The sequence below is a fragment of the Chrysochloris asiatica genome, unplaced genomic scaffold (genome assembly GCF_000296735.1).
Source record: "Chrysochloris asiatica unplaced genomic scaffold, ChrAsi1.0 scaffold00289, whole genome shotgun sequence".
NCBI lineage: Eukaryota > Metazoa > Chordata > Mammalia > Afrosoricida > Chrysochloridae > Chrysochloris > Chrysochloris asiatica.
This window is the reverse complement of record NW_006408807.1, coordinates 715,523-723,969: the sequence shown is the minus strand read 5'-3', so window position 1 is coordinate 723,969 and position 8,447 is coordinate 715,523.

Below are 8,447 nucleotides of genomic sequence, written 5' to 3'. Positions count from 1 at the left end.
GAAACTATTCAAAGACATTTGACTGTGTGGATCATAACAAACTATGGATAACTTTGAGAAGAATGAGAATTCCAGATCACTTAAATGTGCTCATGTGGAACCTAGACAAAGAGGCAGTCGTTCAGACTGCTTCACAGTTTAACATCAGGAAAGATGTGCATCAGGGCTGTATCCTTTCACCATACTTATTCAGTCTATATGCTGAACAAATAATCTGAGAAGTAGGACTTTATAGAGAAAATTGCAACATCAGGATTGGAGGAAAGCTCATTAACAACCTGTGATGCACAACGTTGCCTGCCGAAAGCAAAGATGACTTGAAGCACATACTGATAAGATCAAAGATTCTAACTTTCAGTATGGATTTTGCCTCATTGTAAAGAAAACAAAAATCCTCACCACTGGACCAATAGACATCGTCATGATAAGTGTAGAAAAGATTGAAGTTTTACTTGGATTCACAATCAATGTTCATGGAAGCAGCAGTCAAGAAATCAAACTACCTATTGTATTGAGCAAATCTGCTCAAAAGACCTCTTTAAATTGTTAAAGAGCAAAGATATCACTTTGAGAATAAGGTGCACCTGACCCAAGTCATGATATTTTCAATTGCCTCACATTTATGTGAAAGCTGGGCAATGGATAAGGAAGACCAGAGAAGAATTGATGCATTTGAATTATGGTGTCAGTGAAGAATATTGAAAGTACTATGGACTTCCAGAAGAACAAACAAATCTGTCTTTGAGGAAGTACAGCCAGAAAGCTCCCTAGAATTGAGGATGCTCATTAGGATAGACCCTAATCAAATACAACTAATGTCCTTAGAAGAAAAGGAGAAGATAGATACATAGGAGACTGTCATGGGAGGACATTGCCATTTTCACACTCTGGCTGTACTTCTTCCAACAAGGATGAACCTTCTCCTACAGGCATGCCCTAAATTTGGACTTCTAGATCCCTGAACTGTGAGAAGATAATTTTCTGTTCTTTAAAATGCCACTTGTATTTGTTTTACAACAGCACTAATACAAAGACACATAGGCACTAAGATATGTATATGGTTCAAACCACTAGGTTCAAATCACTTACTTTTGTTGTTAAGTGCCACTGAGTCCGTTCTGACTCATAGCGACCCTGTATAGGGTTTCTAAGGAGCAGCTGGTGAACTTGAACTGCCAACTTTGAACATGTGGTTTAAACCGACTTGGAATCCAGAGTTTTCTTCATAAAACCCCAATTTAAGTCACGGGAAAATTTCATTATCTTTTCATTCCATTTTTCCATGAACTTTTTGAAATTCCTTCATATAATTACCTCTGCCCTCTGAACCTGAGGTGCCCCCAAGAGTTTTTTGGTGGTATTCTGGAGTCCACTGAGTCAAGGACTTGGATCCTACATGATGAGTTAAGAGTTTGCTTGCTAGAAAATGGCAGGGTTTGTTGGAAGTTCTTTGATTACAAGGCATCAGAAATTGACTTAGCTGACCTAAAAGACAGCTCACAGAATCAGAGGGAAAACTGAAGAATTTGTTTCATGATTGACGCTAACTTGGCTTAGAATTAGGGTTGGGTGTGTGTGTGTAGTCACCCACATGAACCACACATGGTTCATGTGGTTCATGGAGAAGAAAAATGAGGTGCTGGTAGCACAAAAAATTGTCATGGAGGTTTGTGAGGAAAAAGCAACATATTGAACTGAAAAGGCAACACATTGTAAGAGGGACACAGGACACCAATAGAACTTTCCACTGGGAATGGCTTTACACAGGTTTCCTATTTTTCTTTTTTCCTCTGTAGCTTCACTGGAGCACCCTCACAGCTGACATTAAAAATGTCTCCAGACATTGCCAAATGCTCCTGGAGGTGGGGATAATCACCCAATGGGTCTCCAGTTGAGAACCACTGTATAGTCCAATATAGCTATCACTCTTTCCATTTATGAATGCTACTGTTTACTCCTGCTGAGTCACTTCCGATTCATAGGGACCCTGTATAGGGCTTCCAAAGAGCACCTGGTGGCTGTGAATCACCAACCTTGCTGTTAGTAGTCCAATGCTTATCCTACAGCACCACACCAAGGTTCCTGGTATATTAATGAATTCTAAAAAGAAATACTTTAAAACAGTTCTCTGAAGAAACTGTTTTGAAGAACTTAGATGGGAGAATATGCATACATGTGCAAATTATTGAATGTTCTCCTAGCATACTAGTATTGAGAGATTTCTCTTCAAAATCACTAATTTGGGCTTCCATTGCTTCGAATCTTCTCCTTTGGCCTTTGACGGTATCAGATGTCTGAAATCTTAGTATTAATTTTCTGGATTTCTGATTGCAGGTTTTGTATTGTTTCAAATTTTGCATTTAGTTTGTTTGTTCTTGTAGCATTTCCTTGAATCCTTCTAAACTCTTTTTCTATGTTCTCCTTGCTTTCCTCGATCTTTCTTTTAATCAGTTGAATGTACCTAAATGTCATCCTTTTAAATTATTTTCCAATTCCATTACATTTTTGTCCTTAGAAATACTTTCTGTCTCTGCATCTTTGTCATTTGTTTGTGCCATTCTTTGTTGTTTCCTTGTGTGAGCTAAAATTGTCTGTTGTCTCCAGGGCATTGTGAGGTTGTTGTATTTGTAAAAACAAACATTGCAGTTCTTGGACCCGGAGAGGAGAAACCTCTGGGGGGGGTGGGGTCTGCAAATCAAGGAGCTCACGAGGTGCTTGTGGAAGGGATGTAACAGCGGAGTTGCTGGTCCTACACAGAGTTCCTATTGGCCTCTATGTTATCTATATTCAGGGCAGTCAATCAAGAAATTGTTTGTATATGATAGGATGGATGTAAAGCTAAAGTTCTCCCATGCAAACTATCATATAATTCACAATACAACATTTTTAAAAAGAATAAATAGTTTGTGAAGGCCCTTCATGAAGCCGATTTCAGTATCTGTGAGAGCCACAGGGCAGCTGGGGAAGGGTGACTGATTAAATACTGGTCTGGTGGCTCCGCAGGTTTTGTAGATCTGCGGCCAAGCCCACCTGAATCCAGGAGGCACCAAAGCGGTACAGCCTGCCCGCGCTTCATGCTGGTGTGGCTCCCAACCACATGACTCTGAACTTCTGGAGGGCAGGGTCTGTGCTGAGGGTGGATAAAGATGGGATCTGGCCATACTTCTGGTCACCAGGGTAGTATGTTGTTGTTGTTAAATGCCGTCGACTCGGTTGTGACCCATAGCGACCCTGAACAGGGTTTCCGAGGCTGTAAATCTTTACGGAAGCAGAAAGACTCATCTTTCTCCCGTGGAGCATCTGGTAGTTTCGAACTGCTGACCTTGCGGTTCACAGCCCGATTCATAACCACTATGCTACCAGAGCTCCTTAGTATGGGTAAAGAGAAAAAAATCACACCTTATTTTTCTGCCCCCCATGCAAATCTGCTCTGCCAGGCCTCCTTTCGCTGCCACAACTGTTCACATACGGTCGAGCCAGACTGGCCATCCTTTCGCCAGTCAGTCTCCCTCTCGGGCGGTCCTTGCTCAGTTTCTCCTCCCTTTCTTCTCAAGTTCAGGGTGCCATCATTTTCATCTGTGTCTGTTTTATTTGATCTCTAGTATCTTTGTTGTCGAGGATCCATATAGTGTGTCTGCCTAGTCTTCCATCTTGCCAGAAGTCTTTTTTCAGATTTACTTTTTTTAAAGTTTACTCTAACAATTGTATTGACTCATATGATTGTTGTTGTTGTTGTTGTTATGTGCCGTGGAGTCGGTTCTGACTCATAGTGACCCTATACAGGGTTTCCAAGGCTGTAAATCTTTACGGGAGCAGAAAGCCTCATCTTTCTCCCGCAGAACAGCTGGTAGTTTCGAACTGCTGACCTTGTGGTTCGCAGCCCTATTCATAACCACTACACTACCATATGATTGTAGAGGACTGGCAAATCCAAAATCTGTAGATCAGGCAGCAGGGTAAAGACTCCTGTAAGCTTGCATCCCCAAATCTATAGATCAGGAGATGGAAAGAGTACAGAATAGAGAAGTTTCTTGTCTGTTGTACAAGGAGAGAGAGAACAAGTTACACCAAAATATATAGTTAAAACGTGGAGGCAGAACACAGCCTAAGGAAACTCCCTTTCCAACTGAGGATTATATTAGTTTACAGTGTAAAAAGTCACATTACATTATATTACATTACATTAAGTATATGGAACAGTAACAAGACTAGTGTTTGGCCCAACTACTTGGAAACCTAGTCTAGCCAAGGTGACACGTAAAATTAATCAACACAACCAAGTGTGAATGATAGGGACCAGGTTTCTGGTTTTAGTGACTGAGGAAGAAGGTACTTGGGAAACTCTTGGTGAACTGGGAAGCAGGAAGTTGTTGGGGAACACAAAGGTAATTGTAGAAGAACACAAAGTTTACAAGTTGGAAGCACCACTGAACTACATAAGAAAGATGAAGAGTTTCACATGGAGCAGAAATAATGCCCAGAAAGTTAAAAGTTTCTGAGATGTTGAATATATAGACCATGTATGAAAATAGAAATCTGACCCATAACCTCTACAGCAGCCATCCAGGAAATCAAATCACAATCTCTGAAATAATCAACTCCCCAAATCAATCACACAGATGATCCTGCCTCCCACTTTTCCATGCCAGCAGCCTTCAATCAGGGCATACTTGACACTTCCCCCATTTTCTATTATAAAGTTTTCTTGCCTGCCTTTGAGTCTCTATCCAAAACAAATCATGGTGGCTGACCTCCTTGCCAGCTGAGAATAATCAGCTCTACATGTTCCTAGTTAAGTGATTCTTGTTTATTTCCCATTTACCCACAAGTGGTCTTCAGAGTCCTGAGAGAAGACCAGAGACTTGTCGGGAGAGAGAGCTGCACATCTCAGAGTTGCTGAGTGCCTGAGGAGCATGTGCCGGCAGACAAAGGCAGAATTTACTGCTGTGGGAGCCTGCAGGGGCTGCAGGGCTTCCAGCCTAATTGAAGCTCTGCTAATTACACTGATTAAAGCAAATATTTTGGGCAATCAAGACTTCTGTGAGTATAGCTGCCATTCTCAGAAAGCTAAGCGAACTTGAGGTTAACTCTGTGGGCTCTGCAAAGATCTCCAGAAGAAACAACTTTTTTCTTCTTTGCTTATATATGTGTAGCAGAACATATACGTTTTTATTTATTCTGTTTGCACAGAATTTAAACAATACAGAATGGTGCAGAGTAAAATATGAAAACCTCCCTTTCCCCTACCCGCATCCTGCCTTTATCCTCCTCCAGAAATAATGACTGACCATCTTTACAAAACTCTGGGTATTTAAAGGAGATTTGGTGGTGCTATGGGTTAGTTGGGGTCTGCTAACTGCAAGGTTGATGGTTCAGACTTATCCATCACTATTTGGGAGAAGGATGAAGATAGATTTACTGCTCCTGTATAGATTTACTGCCTTGGAAACCCTGTATAGGATCCCTATGAGCCAGAACCGATTTGATGGCAGTGGGTTTGGGTTTCTTTGTACAAATGTTATTACTAGCTGTCAATGAATTGATCCCTGACCCATGGTAACCTCATGCAAAACAGAACTAAATGCTCCATCCTGTGTCAGCCTTATGATTCATTTCAGATCAAACTGTTGTGATATGGGATTTCTATTGGCTGATTTCTTTCAGAAGTAGATACCCTGGCCTTCCTTTCTAGCCCTTCTTAATCTGAAAACTTCACTGAAACCTACTTAGTAAAATAGCAACAAGCAGGTACGTTGGCTGGAAATGGAACTTGCGTCTCCTGAGTGAAAGGTGAGAATTCTATCACTGATCACCACTGCCCCCCACCCATTTGTATAAATTATTGTTGTTTAGTGCCATTGAGTCAGTTCCAACTCATAGCAACCCCATGTAGGGCTTCTGAGTATAAAATGTGGTTGTTATTAAGTGCCATCATAACAACCCTATATAGAGTTTCCAAGGAGCCGTTGGTGAGCTTGAACCACTGACCTTGCAGCTCAAGCGACTTTGCAGTCTGATGCATTAGCCCACAGAGCCACACTAATAAAAACATACATGGATCACATTAGAATTTAATTCCAAGACTTTTCTTTTTTTCTGTGTTTTGTTGTTGTTAAATGTCATCGAATCAGTTCTGACTCATAGAGAGACCTTATAGGGTTTCCAAGGAGGGACTGGTGAGTTTGAACTGCTGATCTTGCAATTCAAACGACCTTGCGGTTCAGTGTTTATCCTATAGCACTACATTAGGACTCTATGTTTTGGCAAACTTCATTTTAATCTCAGCCCATATAGCATCCCGTTGTGCTTTTTGGTGGGTATATTGTATAGAGGTACACACTGATAGTATTTGACTTTTCCCCATCAAATGGACATATACATTGTTTTAGAATTTTTGTATAACACACCAAAAATACCATCATCTGCATTTCTTATAACATATGTGCAACTATTTCTGTAGGATTCAAATTCTAGGAGTGTAACACTGGTTCAACTAATATGTATATGTATATTTAATATCTTAGCAAGGGTATTGGTGGTAGAGTTCTCACATACCATATGGGAGACCTGGGTTCTATTTCCCAGCCAATGTTCCTCAAGCAGCTACCACCCATCTGTCAGTGGAAGTTGAGTGTTGCTATGATGCTCAACAAGTTTCAGTGGAGCTTCTAAACTAGACAGATTAAGAAAAAAGGGCTGACCATCTACTTTTAAAAAATTAGTGAATGAAAATCCTATGAACATAATGTCCGGTTCCATTGTGCCTGGGGTCACCAACTCAAAGACTGCTAACAACAACATTTTTAAAGTACTGTTCTCAGTAAGTCCATCCCAATTTTTGCTTCCCCATTAGCAACTGAGTTCCCATCTCCTTTTATTCTTTCCAAGACTTGTTACTAGCAGCCAATCTGATAGGTGAAAACAAATCTTATTTAGTTTTGATTTGCATTAGAACTTTATAAAATGAAGTTTACAGTCTTCTCATAAGTTTATTATTATGTATTCTTATTCTGTGAATTTCCTATTCATAGTCTTTGCACCTCTGGAGCTTCTCGATCAATGTATGCTTACAGCTGTTTCTGTATTACTTTTAGTAAAATTTACTTGCATGGGCTATCAAGGATATTGTGTGATGCCTTCTACATTCTGTTGGGTCATATCTCTTTGGAATGGGCACAAATACAGATCTCTTCCAATTAGTCAGCCAGATAGTTGGCTTCCAAATTTCTTGGCATAGATGAGTGAGTGCCACCTGCGCCACCTCACTTTCCTGAAAGATTTCAATTTTTATTCCATCAATTCCTGGTGCCTTGCTCTTTGCCAATTCCTTCAATGCACCTTGGACTTCTTCCTTCCATATCATTGGCTCTTGATCATATGCTACCTCTTGAAATGGTTGAACATCAACCATTTCCTTTTGGTACAGTGACTCTGTATATTCCTTCCATCTTCTTCTTCTTTTTTTTCTTTAAGCTTTTATTGTGGATTGAGTGAAAGTTTACAGGGCAGATCATCAGTTTTACATTCAACAAATCATACAACTAGTTTCATCATAATTATTACATTCCCCTCCATGTACCATCTGTTAAGTATTTTTCTCTATTCACTTTAGCTCTTTAAAAACAACAACAACAACACTCAGGCATATGTAATAATTTACACCACCAAAGACTACATTCTGCAAGTCTGCCTAATGGTCACCATCTCTTAGCCCCTCTCTTCCCATGAATCTGATGTCCTCAGCCACTCGCCCTCTCCATGTCCCCCTCTCTGCCTCCATTTCTGGTGTCCCTGATTCTATGGATAAGGTCCCACATTCCGCTTGTGCTCTTCTTCCTTGATGGTCTTAGGATCTTTTGTTTCTGGGCTGGAAAATTAACTGCTGCCCCATTTTTGTTACAATACTTCTACCTTCACAATTGTGACAGTCACAATTAGTCGTAATAACAATTACTCACTATTGAATCATAAGAATCTTATCCCCATTTCTTTTAACAATGCCTCGACTTTCGTTATTGAAAGATTCTCTGGGAAAATTATTGAATGATGCAGAAATCATCAAGAGAAGATGGAAGGAATACAGAGTCACTGTACCAAAAGGAAATGGTTAATGTTCAACCATTTCAAGAGGTAGCATATGATCAAGAGGTGCATTGAAGGAATTGGCAAAGAACAAGGCACCAGGAATTGATGGAATAAAAATTGAAATCTTTCAGGAAAGTGAGGTGGCACTGGAAGCACTCAATGCCAAGAAATTTGGAAGGCAACTATCTGGCCACTGATTGGAAGAGATTCGTATGTGTGCCCATTCCAAAGAGAGGTGACCCAATGGAATGCAGAAATAATTGAACAATCTCTTTGATATCCCATGAGAGTAAAGTTTTGCTAAAAGTAACACAGAAATGGCCACAATCATACATTGACAGAGAACTTCCAGAGGTTCAAGC